This window comes from Tyto alba, unplaced genomic scaffold, assembly GCF_018691265.1.
Source record: "Tyto alba isolate M040663 unplaced genomic scaffold, T.alba_DEE_v4.0 Super-Scaffold_18, whole genome shotgun sequence".
Classification (NCBI taxonomy): Eukaryota; Metazoa; Chordata; class Aves; order Strigiformes; family Tytonidae; genus Tyto; species Tyto alba.
This window is the reverse complement of record NW_024881280.1, coordinates 5,329,214-5,347,758: the sequence shown is the minus strand read 5'-3', so window position 1 is coordinate 5,347,758 and position 18,545 is coordinate 5,329,214. Positions and strand designations below refer to the sequence as shown.

The 18,545-nt window shown below is 35.3% G+C and overlaps 1 protein-coding gene across 4 annotated transcripts in view; it reads left to right on the top strand.

Moving 5' to 3' along the window:
• The window catches only part of FUT8 (fucosyltransferase 8), a 138,716-nt gene that overhangs the window by 23,601 nt on the left and 96,570 nt on the right, over nucleotides 1-18,545 (top strand). For all 4 annotated transcript variants that reach the window (XM_042790589.1, XM_042790590.1, XM_042790588.1 and 1 more), the window contains exon 2: nucleotides 1,821-1,897. The gene's annotated coding sequence lies outside the window, so the exon portion shown is untranslated. The remainder of the gene's footprint in view (nucleotides 1-1,820; nucleotides 1,898-18,545) is intronic.

The following is an 18,545-nucleotide window of genomic DNA, read 5'->3' as shown; positions in this document are numbered from 1 at the left end:
TTCCCTGTCTTAGAGATTAATCAACTTGTAAATTTAGTAATAGTTCTTTTAATTACGTGAAATGTAAACATTTCCACTTCATGTTTATTATGAGATAATCTGTCGAAATCTATTTTTTCATACATACGGCTCCCATAATATTCTACGTTCTGCCTGTTATTTGGGTCTCAAATATGGACTTGTAAGAAAATATACAGCATAATGCTTCATATAAAATGAAAAGTAACCATCATTCCAGACTGTACTCTAACGGGTTCGCTGTAGGGCTAGCTCTTGGATGAGGTGGGCTCCATATTCAGTTTTTCTTGGCTTTGACTCAGCTTCAGCTCATCATTTCACTTCTCCATTTTTGTGAAATGGGTAGTGTAACTGATTTGATGAGAGGTACAATAAAAGAACTAGTTTACTTTTTCTGGAAAGCTGAAATCCTGATGTTATTTTTTATACGTGGGTTAACAGTATTGTGTGTGTGTGGTTTTTTTTTTTTTTTTTGTTTGGATTTCTGAGATCCTTTATCACAGGAAACCTATACCCGTTTTATTGAGTGCCACCTTAGCTGAAGTATACCCAAATTATCAATCTCAAATGGAAATGAAAATAGGCTATCGGTTTCTTTCCCCCAGGCATTCCATTTCTGGAAGTTCATGGGCTCTGACCTTGTAGGTGCTGACTGTTTTAGATAATTTATTACATGAAAAAGAAACACAGAATTGAGTCTTATTTATTTATTTATTTTTTTATTTTATTTTTTTTTAAATTTTTTATCACTGTTGCTGCTTTTGAAATTTTTGGAGTTGCCAGTTCGCCTTGTTCATTTAACAGTACAACTGCTGAAGCTTCTATTTGAAATATAAAATCACTTGATTTTCATTAAGAAAATAAGACTAATTTGGCAAAATTCTCATTGCAGTAAAATACAATTATTCTGAAGCATTTATAATTTTCTATTCACTCCTATTCCTGGTACTATTGTTGCTTTAATTGGTTTCCTATTATTTTTGTTCCCCTGTTTTATTCCTTTCCTTGAAGTCAGGTTCACAAATTACCTTTTCCAACATACAATTTATTGCTGTTTCAGAGTCTGATATGTGCAGCTTCTGCCTTTCTGTTAAATGGCCAAGAATCAACACTTAGTTCAGTAGTATACAGCCATTCTGAGTTATTGAGGCCACTGTTATAAAACGATGTAGTAACTCCATGCCTCAAGAACCCAAAAATAAGGTTTTGTTTAAAGCAATCTGCTATGTTATATATGGTCTATTATGTATGTTATGTTATGTACAAACATAAATAAGTGGTGCAAACTTAATTTGCTACATCTGTTTCAAAGGTAGAGCCTATTCTTTTCCACATGGCAGCTATTTCAGTTTGAGGAATTTACTATTTTAATTTTTGGCATTTGGTTTGAGGATCTTGATCCTATAATATTTCTCAGTGTTTTTTTTCCTAAAGCCTCACTATATATATCCCAAGAATGAATCTACTGCTTTTTTTACCCTTGCTTTCTTAATCTGTTTTCACAAACGGCTTGAGGTTCTATACTTAACCTGTGTTGTTTTTTTTCAGCAATGAAGCAGACAGTTTCTATTTTTTTGGACCTCAGTAAATAGAGGTTGTTCATATGTATAAATATTTGTTTTCATAAGAGTTTTGCTACAAGACATGTAATCACAAAACATATAAAAATCTGAGCAATCTTTTTATTAAGAATGTTTGCATGCATCTCTTGAATGCTGCATATAATAGTCAAAGGATGAAAACATGGATAAGTGTAAAAAAGGATAAAAACTAATCATCATCTTTTCCTCTTCTACTTTCAGGGAATTATCTAGGCTTCAAAATGAAAGTGAGGAAGAAGAGTCTCCAAAAGTATTAAATTGAACAATAAGTGTTGCTGGTAAGTTAGTACTTCTCTTCCTCTGTGATGTTGCCTCAACTGGAACAAAAGCTAGATGTAAAGAAACTAAATGAAGACCTGTGCTACTTAAACAGCAACTGAAAACTGCCCTTTTAGTGATAAACCCTTGTCAGCTGGAACAAGCAAACTTTGTGAGAGAGAGGAAAGGTCCTTGGCTTTCATGTCAGATCACTGACAAAATCATACACCTGTTTTCACCTTTCTTTTCTCCTTATACCCATTTCTCTCCCTTCTCCTTTTTGCCTCTCACCTCTAAAAAGAGAAGTTCTTTGATGGATTCATTATGTATCCTCTGTCTTACGTACAAAGCCCTTAGTCTTTGGCAGTATTTTTGGGCCCTTTCATCTATATTGCAGATATTACAAGTATTTCCCATAGATAAGAGGTACTTCTACAGAAGTTGGTCATGGGCCCTATTCCATGAAGTTTCTTTGAGAGTTGTAAGTAACTAAGCTGAATAGTAAGAAGAATAGAAGAGTAGTAATTCTCTTTTTGAGGAGTTGGTTAAAGAATGAAGTGAACTTCACTGAAGCATGAATTCAGATGTGAACTTGGAAACCAAGGGTGTTGTGATGTAATTCTTTTTTGATGCAACTGTAGAAAAGACTGTTACGTACTGTTAATTATGGATAAGGATAAGAAGGTTGTGAAAGTGTCTGGAACTTTCACAAATGAACAAATTAGTCTAACAGCTCAGGCAGATTTGTTGCAGATGAGATACCTTTGCTGTTTACCTACCTTCAGTAATGGTTGTCAAGCTGAAGATGTCTAAAGTACTCTCAATTATTATGATTTATTTATACATTTATAACTCTTGAACGACTTTCTTAGCTTAATAATTTAATGAATGGTTTAAAAAACAAAATGTGGGATTTAAAATTAGGACCACATGGCTAGGACAGAACAAGGAATATGGTGGTAGCTTTCCAGGCATCCAGCTTCCAGTTAGGTTTCTGGAAACTGGGTTAGCTGTTCTAACTGCTTACTGTTGCTAAAGGGGTTTGTTTCTATTTTCTGAATCCTTTTCTCCTCCACATCTGACTCCTGCTGAAACCGGTTAACCAGTTTATCTCACAGCAAAAAGGTGTCTAGTTTTGTTTCTTGGTTGGTGGGTTGGATCAGCTCAGATATGAGTTCAGAAAGCGTTAAAGTGGTGCAAAGGAAGAAATGAGACTGCAGGCAGCAGCAAAGCACATGGGAACATAACTTGTCCTTCTGGGCAGCAGCCAGTCATCGATCTGTCCAGCAGTTTGTGGTAACGCTGCATTAAAGTTGCCAGGCTGGATGTAGACGATTTGACTTTGGAGAAGAACAGATTTCTGTGAGAACTTTAGACTAGAACTGACTAATCTGGCCAGGTCCCTCCCAGCCCTTGCTGTTAGTACGAGTGACCTGTTGATACTGAATAGAAACAATGATTCAGAGGGGAAAAAAAAATCTTAGTAGATAACTAGAAAATCAGTAATTGTCTTCCCCCCTGCCTAGCCCCGTGTGAAGTATGAGTCCTCCAGGCCCTAGAAATGAATGAAAAGTACATATGAAGAACTTGCATGACTTGACCAAACCTTACCTCTTATCAGAATTGGCAGGTCTCCTGTACATGATGTTACATAATACAGCAATTTGTCTGTATCTTAGTTTACGGTTTTGTAAAGTAATTTTCCATTTATGAACTCTGGTTTTGTAGTTTATTGAAAAAGAAAGATAACCAGGAATTTTTTATTACAGTCTAAACCACTTATCTTTTCTTGACATACTGTAAGCTAGATTTAGCTGTGATAGGCTTTTGAAGATAAACTAATATCTGCAAAAGGCCTTTATATTTTGAGTTTTAAGGTTTACTGTAGGGGCACCTAAAATCTTGGATAGATATTCTTTATTTTTACATATCTAAATAGATCAACATATGATTCCTGACGGAAAGGAAAAATATTTTTTCAGAAGAGTATGTTGCTAATCTAACCCTGCCTAACTTTTATCAGCATCAAAGCTTCACCATCTCTCTGGGTTTCTGGAGTATCTACTGTCTTTCTTGCTTATTGCTTTCCCCCTTGCCTGAGGATCAGCAAAGTCTGTTTCTTGTTACAACATTCCACTTCAGTTCACTGTTTTAGTCTGGTAGTCATTTAGTTTGGATCCTTATTTAAAGATGGCGTATTGCTTTATTGGCTCTCTGGAATATATTCTTTACTAAAAATGAGTTCTATATAAGTCAGTTCTGATGCAGGAGCACAAGCAACAGTCTTTCATTTCTTTTTCCTTGTCAAGAAAAGAGGTTACTAATGTATCCACTGACTTGCATGTTTACTGCAGTGAAAAATGATACCAGGGTGAGGGACAGCAGAGAAGTTGGAGGATTGGGTTAGAATTTAACATGAACCAACAAATTAGAACGATCTGGGAAAAATGGGATACAGGCCATTAAGGGTAAGCTTAAAACACTGCATTTAAATTAAAGAAAAATAAAGTAGGCAGATACAGAATACGGAATGGTTGAGAGTTCTGAAGGAAAATATTGATGGTTAAGACCTGACCTTAAGTAAACAGTACTGTGCAGAAAAAAAGGTTCTGAAAATGTAACATCATATGAGGATAAATAAATGGAAACACTGTTGTAAAACACTGTGTAAATCCCTCTGTTCAATTTATGGTTGAAATGGAGTCAGCTAACTCATTGTGTCCAGTTTTGAGCCATGCACTTGGTACATGAGAACAAATCAAAATTACCTTGCCAAATTGGAGAGCCAGGAAGACAGTAGTACTGATGAGAGGATCACTGGATCCAAGACCTATGAGGGGAGGTTTAGAAAAATCGAGAGTGATTTAATACAGAGAGTAAGTGCTGCTATTCTGGATCTTTTGGAACACCGTGCAACCTAATAAGCTTACGTTTTTACCAGTGGAGATTAATGCAGTGTGGCTTGTGAAGCACAGCAATAGTCTGGGAAGAGCATATGTCTGTCTTTGGAAGTTCATAAAAAGTAGTAAGATACATGGCATGTGTGATCTCATCTTAGAGGGAAGGGGTTTCTGATAACCTCATTACATTTCATATTTTAATGTCTAGTTTCTAGCCATGTTTGTTTTTTGTTTCCTTAATAGTCTATCTCTTTTGTGAGTGGAGCATGGGTAGAACAGCTTTTTGCAAAAGATGCCCAGAAGCAGCATAGAATCTCTTTCTGCATATTGCAATAAGTGTTCTATTTCTAAATTTTTTCTAGCTTAAGTATTTTCTTCCAATGGATCAAATAACTTTTGATCTTGAGTGCATCTAATTTTAAACTTAAATAGTCCAAATCTAAACCAGTGACTGTAGATTTGGCAGAATTAGAGATAATGACCTGGTGGATATTATTTGGCTATAAATTAGTAATATTTTTATAGTGCCTGAAAAGTCAAATTTCAAATATCGTTGATAGTCTATACCATTTTAAATGTCTGAGATTAGACTAAACTGAAACTAAGTGTTGACAAATTGTTTAAGGAGACAAGATCAGAGGAAATATCCAGACAAGAAGTCTATTTTGTCTGGAATATGTTTCCTGATTCACAAGTTCCTGCAGTTAAATAGGTGAGGGATTATGTCACAGGTTTTTTTTGTTTTTTTGTTTTTTAATAGGAAATACAGAGAGTTGGTATAGCCAATTCTGATGAAAGTATCTCCAAGTTATGGATTTTTATCTAATGTTATAATTTTAGATAAAATGGTAGACTGGGAGTATGTCTTGCTCACTTTTTGTTGTTTATTAGAAGAAATTGTAGTTGTCATGGAGAGAAGAACAGGATGTGGGTAAATGGCAAGGCTACAGCTACAATTTAGAAATACTGTGCAGTTGTTTTGGCTTTGCTTTTTCTTTAAATGATGTAATCATACTACACTGATAATTCAGTACTTCATATTGTGTCTCTGAATTTTGGATGATGTTAAATGGTGGCTAATAAACACTTCAGAAATTGGCGGAACCTGTTAGCATAGGAAAATCTTAATTGTTTTTGCACTTAGGTCTTGTTTTGGTTGTGTGTTGTGGTTTTTTTTTTTTTTTTTTTTTATTGTGACCCTATTTTGTTCTTGAACAAATGTTGAAATAACCAAGTCTAAAGGAAATGAGAAAAAATAGATGGTTTGCCAGTATGTAGAAAAAAATCCAACTAGGACATAGGAAAATTATAGGGTGATTCACTTGGAATTGATCCTAATGATACTATATTTTAATGAGATTGATTTTTCCCAAAGATATTTGTTGTAACTCATGTTAACTGTATTAAAATTGTCTAATGAATCCCCCAAAACTGTGAGTAAACAGGGAACTTTCAAGCCCTAAGGAAGGTTTCCTTAAGGCTGCATGGCACATGGTTCTTGGTCATTGTCTTTGACTCTTGGGAAGAATGTATTGCTCCTAATAAATCTCTAAAAGTTGTAGTTTTAAAGATTTAGTAATTTTAGTGATCGAAAGAGATCACTAGCCATTAAATTGCTAGGCAAGTTGAACTTACTTGAAGAACTTCTATTTGAATAGAGCCAAATGCATGATCCCAGGTTTGGAGACTAATATTGTAGATTGCACTTACAGGTTAGAAACAGTATTTTTGAGTAAAACAACCCGTTAAAGGTATGTTGTGGAGGTGATATTACTGCTGTATACAGTATTAATGGTCTATGTTGGGTCTATTATGGCTAGGTTGGAGGTCTAGTCTTCAGAAATAATCTTGGGAAGTAGGAAGGGATTTAGGAGAAAGCTGTAAGAATCATTTAGATTCTAGGAAAGTGCATTTAATTTTAGAGATTTAAGCAGCCTATTGAGGTGTTACTTCAGAAGTTTTGAAGATTTGTACTTTATTCCTATATGAAGTAGCATTGGTAAGAGCTGAAAACAGACATGTTTGGTAACTAACTAGTTGAGCAATTTATCTGTAAATCATTCGTTCTCTCTCATTTAATGGGTTTGACTCACATAGATGGCTTTAGTAAAAGTTATGCATTACCTTAGACAAAATATGTTCTAGTGTGAAAAATAGGAAAAAGTTTCAATGATCATTGGATTTCAGTGATCAGTTTGTGGGATGCCAGATTACATTGAGGACAGTATTAATACCGTCTGGATAAACAAATTCCTGCCCCCCTCGTGAAGGCTTTTTAAATTAATGGTAACAATACTTGGTTCAACAAAAATTTCAGAAGGCACTGTGACTACTCCAATTAGCCTTCATACATACTATTTAAAAATAGTCTTGTAAGTGGCTGAATTTAAATAGACTTATTTATTACAAACCTCTTTGTGATATGGCCATTTTTAAACCAATTTATTGAAATAGGAACAGTGTAGACTTGTAGAAAAGCCCACAATTCAACATTTTGCTCGTAGTAATAACAATAACTTATGACGGCTTTTCATGTCTCAGTTTCAAAATTCAGTTTTTGTTGATAAAGCCAAATCTAGTATTTAAGCAAAATTGTTTTGTAAATGAAAAAAAGTCTCCTGCTAACATTGTTTCACTCTGTAGATGTCACATTCCCTGTCTTGTGAAATAATCTTTCATTGGTGTTCTTCACAGTGTGGTTTTGTCAGCAGTTGGCTATAATTTCAGTTACCTAATGGTTTCTGTGTTGGGAATCAAGCTGTTGTCTTTAAAATTATCCTATGTGTTTTGGGTAACTTTTTTCATGCTACAATCTATGTAATTAAACTGCATGGATCTTTACAGCACACATGAATTGTAGAATCATGCTGGTTGGAAGGGATTTCCATTTAGTCCAGCCCCTCAATAGCAGCTCTAGTTAGAGCAGATTGCTCAAGTCTGGTTTTGTGTATCTTCAAGAATGGAGATTCCACATCATCTGAGACCTACTCCAGCATTGGACAATCCTCATAGTTTTATAATTTATTTATTTATTTTTTATTTCTTTCTTTTATTGAGCTGTAATTTACTGTGTTCCAAATTGTGTCTGTTTTGCCTCTTGACCTTCCACTGAGCAGAAAAAAAGTGCAACCTCATCTGCTGAGTACTTGCAGGAATACCTCTGTGTATATCATAGTTATTCAAGAAGATAACCAAGAAAATAATGAAAAGTTGGGTGATAAGGTCGTTTCTACTAGAAGAGGAAAAGAGAATAACTAAAATGCTGGTGCTGCTATCCATGCTTTTGACTTTCTGATGCAGTTTCATGCTATCCCTGTTTGGAATATATTAGGAACATTAGTGCTAGGAAGTGGATTTCTTCCGAGACTCAGAAGAGGGTACTGTAGTAATATCTGTGAAAATTAATTCACTGGAAGGGGATGTGCTAGAGGTTGCAGACTCTTAAAGAAAGCAAGGAGACTTTGGGTACCAACATGAGGCCTGACAAATGGGTGAAGTGAGTTCAGGGAGGTAGCTTGTATTTATTGTTTTTATGTTCTCGTGGAAGCTTGACATTCTCCCTCCACGCCCTGGCAACATTTTCTGGTTGTAGCTCTAAGTGCGTGATAAGAAAAAGAAACAAAAGAACTAGCTCTCAAAGCATGTTAAAAACCTAGTTGGCCATGAAAAGCCCATGAAATTAAACAAGCTATTGTATTCTGGCAACCAGGTAAAATTGCTGGTTATGTATTACCAAATCATTTAATTGCAAACAAAATATGTCACAACCTAAGCCATAAAAATAAAATACATTGAAGATCTGAAATACTCTTTGAAAGCAATATAGTAATTAGTTGGCCAAAGTAACTATTTTTTAAGCCAGATTTGTGAGGTAAACTGGAAATATGAATGGCACAAAAGGCATTGCTTGATTTTTTTAAATTATTTTTTTTTCCTTTCCTTTTTGTTCTTATGCTGTTTCAGAAAAGTTTTGAGCAGATGCCTTTTTCATGCCATAGCATCATTTAGTCTGGAAAAGACCTTTAAGATCCAACTGTTAACGTAGCACTGCCAAGTCCACCACTAAACTGTGTCCCTAAGTGCTATGTCTACATTTCTTTCCAATACCTCCAGGGCTGGTGGCTTAACCACTCCCCTGGTCAGCCTGTTCCAGTGCTTGACAACCCTTTTGGTGAAAAAAATTTTTCTTAATATCCAATCTAAATGATCCCTGCTACAACTTGAGGCTGTTTCCTATTGTCCTGTCACTTGTAACTTGGGAGAAGAGACCAACCCCCACCTTACCATACCCTCCTTTCAGGCAGTTGTAGAGAGCAATCAGGTCTCCCTTCAGCCTCCTTTTCTCCAGGCTAAACCACCCCGGTTCTCTCAGCCGCTCCTCACAAGACTTGTGCTCCAGACCCTTCACCAGCTTTGTTGCTCTTCTCTGGATGTGCTCCAGGGCCTCAATGTCTTTCTCACAGTGCAGGGTATAAAACTGAACCCAGTATTTGAGGTGCAGCATCACCAATGCTGGGTATAGTGCTTGCTGTGATTGTCTTCAGCAGCCGTACAGCAGCCATAATCACCACTGCCTCTAAAATTTGGGCCATTTTTAGTGAACTGTTTCTACGTTTGTATCTTCAGCTACTCAACAGTTCACTCTGCAGCCTTTTGGTATCTGTAAGCTATGATGAATGGTATACAGTTCTCTTGAGAGTGGTGACAAACAGCTCCTGAAACAAACTGATCTAATTTGGAGAGATTCTCATAGCAAAAATGTAATGGTACTTCTGTTCTCACCCTCACTCCCCCTTGTTTAATATGAATAAAATAAATGTGTGCTTTCTGTCAGTGGCCTTTGGTTGAGGTATCAGATACCTGAAAGACTGATGGTGATTAGGCGAAGGGAAGACATAGCTTAGGAATGATTTTCTGAGCTTCTCTGGTGGTAAAAAGCCTACTTGGCAAGCAGAGATGGGAGGCATGATGTATTAGAGACAGTGCAACAAGACTATTTAGTAAAACGTCAACATTAGATGGAAAAAAGAAAGAAGGATTACCATTGGCTTTTCAGATGGAACGGAGACCTCATTTTATTGCTGAGGGAACAAACATATTGGAGTATAACAGGAATCGCAGTTCAGTTCTCAGTAACATACTGTTCTCTGCTAACAGGTTATCAACATACCCTTACCAAAGTCAGCATATTACTGGTAATGTTTTTTTTTTTTTTTGTCACAAATACTATTTGAATTACAATGTGTAACACTAACAGGAGTATTAAATTCTGTGAAATTGATCCTTGTCTCAAGGCATTATCAGTTCCTTTTCAGCCAATCAAATGCATATTCAAGGGTCATGTTGCATCTTCTTACGCAGTAGTTGTATCACTTCTTTCTCCTCTTTAGACACTGTGTAGAATTTCACCTGTCAGGCTAAAGGTAGAATCCTTCAGCGTAAATATTGGCATTGCAATTCTGCCACTGAATATGTGCCTTTCCAGGAAAAATGCTAATGTTTTAACAAAATCCTATTTTTAACAGACTGCTTTTTACACTTCCTGCCCAACCATTTTAATTTAATATTGATGGTATTATTTCTTTCACATAGAAAAGTACTTCTTTCCCTTCTATGCATAAGATTGGCTGAGGAAGGCAGAACTGGTATATGTGTCTCTCCTCTTGAGTGATCACATTTTAGGGATTCGATTGTCTAAAAATGTTCTTTTTCTTACCCATTACAGTTGCAGTGTTGTGCAGGATGTCAGGTTTTTAGTGGCTCTTTATAAGTGATGATGATAGCTCTTTGCTTTATGTTTCCCTTCAAATAGATGATCTGGTCACTGACAGCGGTCTGGGATTGCAAACTTCCGGAGGGGCCATCATTCCATTTTGCCCCACTGTTAAGTGACCTTGATTTTTGTTGTCAGTGGTGTTACATGACAGTTGTGTTTGGCATGAATGTAAACTGAAGGGTGTGAGGAGATTGCTGACTGTCCTATAACTGTTAACAGTGACTGATCTTATAACTCAGTGCTTTTTTCACAGACCCCAAAGCATCACTCGGTATTGTGCAGCTGGTCAATGAATACTTGCAGCAGTTGGTGATTTTTGTGCACCATCTGTATCATGCATCCTTCTTGATTATCTTGTCTTCATTTCAGTGTGATTTGGTAGTTGTTGAAGTCAAACAAATACGAAAAAAATTATGTATGCTATTGTTATATGTGCCTAACACTCATCTGAGAAGAATTCGTTTCTCTTCTGGAGGGTGGCAGAATGAAAACTGGTGTGGTGAGCCACAGTTAATTTAAAAAAAGGGATACTAAAAAGTGACGAATGGAGTTGTGGGAAGTGGACTCTGAGTTTTCATAATTGCCTGAATGCTATGACTAGCATCCCACAGAGCATTGTAAAACAATTCATTAAGCATTTCTTAGGCAATGATAAAGAAGGCTCTGCAATGTCAACTGTATTGTGCATCTTTCTGTGGTTACAAGATTTTGTGAGTGGGAGTCAGACTATTTACAAAAACAAGTGTGTTTATGCTGTGATGTGCCGCTATTAGCAACAGTATGACAACTGATGCTTGCTGGAATAAAACTTTTTCTAGTGTAGCCATACTATGAGAATAGGTTCTTAAGATATTTTGCCCCAAATATTTTATGGTGTTTCTATTTCTCTGTAACTAAACCAATTGTATTTTAAATAAGCATCCAGATTAAAGATGCTTACCCTAATTTTTTCCCACTGGTTCCATTCAAACAATTCATCTAGTTGTTTCAGCCTGCTGACCTCCATGTTTTCTTATCATTTTATGTTCCCTCTTTTTCCTGGGATATTCTGGGAAACTATTTTTCATATACCTGGAATCTCTGTTTTTCAATTAATAATTGTTGACATTAACTGATAGATAATTCTTAAAATGTGCTATGATATGACGTGCTTTGTATGATAAACCTGAATTACTAAGATCTGTTGGAGGGGAAAAGTTAATATGCTGATAAAAAGTTAAATGCTGATACTTCTGAAGTTATTTTGCAAAAACTGAAAATCAAACATTCATTCTACATCAGTGCTTCATGATATATTTGAAATGATACGTCTCTGAAAACTGCTTCTATTCCGAAGCATACACTTTAAGTCAAAAGTAATGGCATTTTCATGTGCTGTGAATGTAATACAAAATCACTAAATTGGAACTGTTCAACTGATCCCTGGATTTTTCAGCTAGTAGTTTGTGTTTAGTTTTGGCTGTTCAGTACAGTAGCAGTGTTCCAGGCAATGCTGCTAGGATGTCACCAGTGTCAAATAATCTCTGAGTTTGGGAGCATTTTACAGCAATGTATATTAGAGTGGATTATTATGTTGATGCCTCACTGGAGCAGAGAGCATGCACAAAGCAAGGTCAAGAAAAAGGAAAACTCCAGCTCTGTTCAGAAAATTAGAGGAATGCAGATCATGCATTCTAATGGCTTCAGAGAGTCTCTTAATAACATGCGCTCGCCACCCCTCACTCTGCATTTGTTTCTTTGAGGCGTCTTTCTGGAGCAATGATTTCTCAGGCTTCAACTCTACAAATCCCTAAAACTTGGCAGTACTTGAAGGTTTTCCCCATTTGCCCTATATCAGAGGATTGCTTATTGCCTGCATTTCACTTAGGCCTTTGCATCAACTTTTTCATAATTTAGTAATGGTTGCAAATATATCATCTGGAGATGGAGTTGATGGTAGAAAGCATGAGATCTTTTCCTAGTGCATGCCAAATATAATGAGTAGGTTCTGTGTGATTTCCCAAAATCTATGGATTTTCTCCAGCTCTGTATGTGCTGAGACTCAAAACAGGCTGTAAAGAAGCAACAGAATTATTAACTTAATTGATAATTCAATATAGAAAATAAGAACTTTGCAGCAATTTAGTACTTCCATACATGTGTGCTTCTTCCAAATCACCTTTCTCTGTAGGCACTCACTAAGTCCCTGCCAGCTACTTCTGTTAGTGTCTTGTATTTCAACAGGATCTTAATCTGCACCATTTCTTTAGGGGCCTTAAAAGCATGTTATGTGCCCAAACGCACACAGGAAAGGGTTTTGTTTTTCTCTTTTTTCATTTTAAGTCTATATTCCTTTTAGCAGTATAGTATAAACAAATGCTTTCTCCTGTTGTCTTTTTTTGTGCACACTTACAGTGTTTTTTTCTGAAATACAATTTATTCTGTTAGTCTGCTTAATGCTGTAAATTCTTTTGATTTCAGTGTAATTCCTGGCCTGTTGTGATGAATAATCAAGTGTTTCTTTCATCTAGAAAGATTGTTGTGTCTATGAATTGATTAGGTTTCTTTAGCAGCTAAATTGCTCAATGTGACTGCTTGTTCAGAGTTCTTCAAGAAGAATTTTGCCATTTTTTTCCCAATGTTCCTCTGGACCAGTTCATGCAGTCAAATTCAAATTGTGGAGAGGGTTCTAGGTTTTTCTGTTGTGTGTGTGTTTTCTTTTTTTGTTTGTGTGTGTTTTTTTTTTTTTTTCAGTCATCTTTCCCCACCTGTCATTTAACTATACAAGATTAAGGAGTGAACTGTATAAATATGTTTTTCCCAAGCAAGCAGAGAAGACAAGTTATTTTATAACAAGCTAAGAACTGGGTCACAGTTATTATTTTATTTTATTTTTTAATATGAAATACAAGAATTATTTTGGGATCATTTTGATGGAACCTGATGTTTTTCTTTATTGCCAGAATAAGTTGATTCCCACCCCCCCTGCGCTTCATTTTATTAATGATAATTATCTCATGAACATTTTAAAATTATATTAATTTCTAGAATCATCAGAACTATGAGTATGTAAAGAATGCCTTGATAGTGTGTGATTGCAATGATTTATTTGGTTTCATGCCTTTTTGTTCATATCCTAACATTTAGCAATTTTGGTCTATAATATACCTTTTTTTTTTATCAAGCAGTGAAAAATCTGAGAGAAAGGGGCAGGAGAGAGGAGAAAGCATAACACTTAAAACAATAAGATGCCCCTAACTAACCAACAAGCAAATCAAAGCTAAGAAAAAAAAGCTTATGCCAAGCTTGCATGTGGGAAAGCTTCCTCAACAGAACAGTGAAATGCTGGCCCACACTGCTCCCTCGTAATGTGCTTCTTCCATAGGATATAGCTTTATTTTAGTTGTCTACAGTTCTATACTAGGACCAAATCCTATTCATATGTATAAATAGAACTGACTTTGTTGTGTAACTATTGCTTATACTGGTCTCTGTACCAGAAAAATAGAAGGTGGTGTATTTAATAGAACCTTATTTTAAAAGAATTCCAAATCTGGTCTTTGAAGCAAAAGAGCTCTAAGCTTAACTTCTGTACCAGGCAGATCTGAAGAAACTGTGAAAAAAGAGTTATTGGATATGTGTTTAAGTATGGTATATTGAAGAAGAGCCAATGTAGAGGTGACCTGATCAATGAACTATAATTAGATTGCCTGGTTTTGGCAAGGCTTTTCAACAGTCACTTTTAGAAAAATGAAAGTCTGCTGGGAAAAGAGAAAACAGTCTTTTTGTGAATTTGTAACTCCATAAGGGAATAGAAAAGCAGGAATATGTGGTTATTTTTCATAATAGAAACAGTGTAATGCAAGGATTCATCTTACCCTGCTCATGAACTGTGCTGGGTCATGTGTAGTTCATCATAAGAATAAATTAGCTGGAAAGGAGAGTCTCTGAGTTTCTCTGAATAGAATCTGTATAGGAAATTTTAGCATTATATTTGGTTCTAAATTATCTTGACATGTTTACATTTTAAGTGTCTTTTTTCTGTGTACTTCTCTAATGTAGATTAGGAGTGAAGAATGTTAGAAATGAGTACATATTGAGATTTGGAAAGAGGTCTTCCTGTGGTCAGGTAATGAATAAAAAATAATCTGAATGGTACTGAATGAACCTGTGCATGGAGCGTTTCATGAAGATATGGCTCTTTGCATCACTTGGTACAGTATGTGGAAGCCTTTTGGAATGCTATGTGAAAAGACTAAAAAAATAATTTTACACTCTGTAAACATAAAGCTGAATTTGGTAGTAAAGAAGCTTTAGCACTGTGTGCTCCCCCCCCCCCTCCCCCCCATGTTCTGATGAATATTGTTCTATGTGCACTCGGATAGCAACCAGAAAGAAAATTTTTCAGTTTAGTTCAAGTTGTTCTGGTTCAGGTTTAAAAAAGTCAAACTGCTGCTTTAGGTTCATTACTGAGTCAAGGAAAACTAAGATTTTGTGTGAGTTTTTAGATGGAGTTAAATTCACTGCATTAAAGGTATAATTCAGAACAATGGCCTCAAATGTTCCCATTTTCTTGGTTATGGTCTTAATGTGCATTGCTTAAGAAAAAGAACTGTAAAGCATGTTTTTTTTCTGACAGTTGTTGCTGTTTATCGCATGTATAATTTCTTTTTGTGTATTGTAATATGAATATTCTAATGTTTTTTTTAAAGCCTGTTCTGGCTTTTGGCAACACATAAATGTTTTTATACTTGTGCATAACCGAGTTTCTTTAAAAACTTATTATTATTTAGTAATCTGAAACAAATGAAAAAATTCTGTGTTTGTTTGTAGATCTGGTTGTCAGTATACCATTAGTTTTGCTAGCATCAGGAATCGTTTTTGCAGGTTGGAAAATGTTAAGGGATCCATTAAAAGCAAATCAGGAGACCGTTGTTTGTTTTTTTTTGTTTTTTTTTTTTTTTTTTAAGTCCTGGAGTTGGGTTTTTGATCACCTAATGCTATTGTGGGCTTCTGTCTATTATCATTGCTATGAAAAGCAAGGTATACTGATATATTTAAAATAGGTATTCCATCACACGTATGTTTTTAAAAGTTTAACTTTTTGTGTATGAAATAAATAAAAATCCCCAAACTCATAGTTTTTTGAGTTAATGAGTACTGGATCCGAAGTCTTTTATTTCTCTCTGGAGCCACCTATATGAATCACAGTGAGATAAACTCAGAGTACATAATTTCTCTTCCAGCCATTGTTGCATAGAGAGTTTTTTCTAGAGAACTTTTATGAAATCTACTCATAAATATTTAGTCAATTTAGAAATGATTCTGTATAAAGGTATGAAGTACTGTTTCTTATATATGTCAATTAAAGAACTTTTTAAAATGTTATATATATTTCTATGAAATAGCCATTGACAGTTTACAATCATAAAATATAAGCACATCACTCCCTTTTTTCCAAGGGAAAACAAAACTCATCTGCCAAATAGCTGGTATTTGTAAAGAAGTTTTTGAAAATCATTAGCTAATAAAAATACCCTGGGCTACTACAGTAGTAGAATGTTGTGATATTGCGTGAATTTTTTTTGTACATGCCTGGTTACATTTCTCTTTGCTCTTTCCCTCAGTGTTGCTGTCTTTAATATTGATTTAAAATGCATTTAGTAAATAGATAAAAAAAATTCACCAGGCAGCTTCTTTTTGGTTTTGTTTATTTAAGAAAGATTACATCAGTTTTGACCACCTGATATATGGACACTGATGTCCATCATCACTTATGCTTTTGAAAACTGATGATCGTAGTGTGAAGTCAGATACCTTGCCACCAGTCCTTTAGATATTTTAAACTGCTAACGCATTACACTGAATGTAGCAAAGGACTTAACATTCACTTTTGTTGGGCAGATACTGTGGTAGTGAAAGGTGAGATAGCAATGACAGAAGTGATTAGTAGTGTCACTCTGTGTAAAAATAAAAAAGCACAACGTTCTCGTTTAACCTAGGTGTTATAGTTTAATGAAGGGATTTAACACTTTGTTCTGAATTTAAAAAGAAGACATGTTACCACAAAATTGTGACACGTTTTCTGAAAGAAATTCAGTGTGAGTGTTCCTTTTGCCATACAAGATGTTTAACTACGTAAAAGGAAAGGCTAAGATTCTACTCCAAATAAATGCAGTAGCAGCTACTAACAATCTAGAAGTCATTTATATGGCTTTAATCAACACCTGAAAAGGTGGCTTAGGAGACCATAAGACTGTTTTTAGAGGAACTAATAGCATTTTCAACCTCGAGTGAAATTGGTATTACTCAGCATCTCAAGAACTGAATCCAATCTACAAATGTGTTCAAATTAGTATTACATTTCATTTCAAGTTCATGACTTTATGAAAAATCTGAAAATGACAGATAGATGTGGTCCAAGTTTATTCAAGTTTGAATGAACTAGAATTGCATTTGAGATATTGAAATGATACCATTAGATGTTTTGATACTGATGTCTTTACAAGTTGATGTTTACAAGTTATGCAGGTTGAGAACAAGAAGACTAAAATACAATTCATTCAGAATTTTGGTGGCTGATTGATTCAGTCTTTATAAAAGCATATGTATGTGCAGAAGGCAAAAGCTGTAGGAGAACTGGTATATCTGAAAAGTTCAGTCAGATGTAAGCAGTCTGTTCTAAAGAAAGAAATCCAGTGCTCATTGTGTTGGTAGTATTGTGTTAAACTCTGGTGACGGATGGTGAGTGGGGAGAAAATCAGTTACCACTTCATCAGTGTTATTTGTCAAATTTTCTCTTTCTTCACGTACTCCTCAGATATTTGGATAGCAGACATTAAGAATTTTTAGAATCTAAAGCATATAGTGTGCCCTGAACTTTGAAAACAAGTTTTACTATCTTAATTGACCCCCCTTTGCTTCAGACAGACTTAAAATATAATGCTTTATGATTGCCTAAATTTTAAATGAAGCCTATGAGTTCTGATGTTTTGGCATTCTCAATCTTTTATTCTATATAACGTGATTAAAAAATAGGCCAGGCACTATTGCACTGAAAATGCGGTGTTTGTATTGTGTGGTTCTCTTCCTCCTTGATAAGTGAATTTGCTAAATAGTTTATTTATTTGACATCACTTATAGATATGCATGTAAATAAGAGGAAAAATGAATAGTTCTTCTCCAAATTGATAGCTGAATATCATTCTAAAAAGATTAGAAATAACTCACACCAGTTTTGGAAAATCAAAATGTGTGAAATCATGTCGGTAGTCGGGTTCCATTTTGTTTGTTTCTGAGAATTCTTGTATATTGATTGCAGCCAACACTTTGGGTGTGTGGATGCTTCTGTGAATGCCAGTTGCAGGATCAGAATCTAAGTTAGGGGTGCAAGGCAGGAACAATAAGCCCTTTGAATATGGAAGGACTGAATTATACCAGCAGCAGCATGTGACAACCTGTGAGCACAGTTTTATTTATTACACTGTTTTGGAAAGTACAATCTGCCTGTGCGTTAAATAGTAAATGTACACATGAAATGGTGTGATTTGTAAATTAAAACATGAACGCAGTGTTTACACACACGGATTTCATTAGGATGTAAAAAGCGATGAGAAATAAGTTTACCTCTTATAAGTCAGGAGGACAACTAATCCACCCTTCCCACTCAAACACAGCATCAATTTGTATGTATGCTTATTGTATTACAATGAACAGAGGTGTTTGATTCATCTTCAAGGGGCTGCATGCCTGCAGAAAGGACATTTTAAAGCTGACTGTAGGAACTAGTTAGGAAGAAATAGCAATGTTTCAAACATTCAGTATATATTATAATGTTAGTATTTTTTTCTGTAGGACTTAATGTTCACAGATTGCTTTTGTGTTTCAAATGATTTTTTTTTTTTTTTTTTTTTTTTTTTTTGGAAACTGTACTGGTTGGAAACAAGCAATTACAAATTTTTGTTGATCTTGTTTTCTGGATAGCCTGCTTTTTGGAGCCCTTAACCGTGTTTG